This window comes from Penaeus monodon, chromosome 27 (assembly GCF_015228065.2).
Source record: "Penaeus monodon isolate SGIC_2016 chromosome 27, NSTDA_Pmon_1, whole genome shotgun sequence".
NCBI lineage: Eukaryota > Metazoa > Arthropoda > Malacostraca > Decapoda > Penaeidae > Penaeus > Penaeus monodon.
In genome coordinates, this window is record NC_051412.1 from 13,095,140 (window position 1) to 13,096,004 (window position 865).

Genomic DNA, 865 nt, shown 5'->3' on the forward strand with positions numbered 1-865 from the left:
AGTTGGGTTGAAAAGGGAGGAGAGAAAAGTGCGTAGACTTTTTCCATGCGCTTTATCCTAAAAACCTTAAGGCCTTGACAATCGCCCTTTTAATGTCGAGAAAAAGGACAGAAAATGCATTCCTGCTTTCGCCGCGTTTTCCTTCTTTCCTTCCATTGGTCTTGCCCTTGCCTCCGCTCGCTCCTTTCCTCCGCCTTCTTATCTCCATTGCCATGCCCCTTATCGTCTTCTTTATCCGTCATCCCATCATTTATTTCTCATTTTTGTTCTCTCTCTCTTGTTTTCCCTCTTGCTTATCTCTCCCCTTATTCCCATTGTCTTACATTTTTGTTATCCTCATCTACTCCCTCTTACCTTTTTTTTCTTATTTCTAACGTTTCCTTTCTTTTTATCGCCTATTTGTCGCTCTTACCTTCTTTTTATCATATTTGCCTCGCCCTTTACCTTCTTATTTTCCTTGTTGTCCCAGTCTTTCTTTTCTATTCTTGTTATCGCCTTTGTCTCATCCTTCCCTCTTCCCGTGATCGTCTTTGTCTCAGTCTCATCTTTTTGTTATCGCGTTTGTCTCACTCCTACCTTCTTCTGATTATTCCCATTGTTTCACCCTTGCATTCTTCACATCTTGTTATCCTCATGCGCTTCATTTTACCCTTCAATGGGATGCTTCTTCTGCATGTTGAATTTCTTTTCTTGCGATCCAAATTTTGCCGGAAGTATGACTTGCAAGCAGAACTGTTTGTTCAGGTAGTTCTATGTGCAATGCAGGGGAATTAGAAAGGGGGCAAGAAAGGGGAAGAAAGCAAAGGGCGGATGAGAAGAAAGAAGAAACATAAGGGGCAAGAGAAATGAAACAAAACAACAGCTT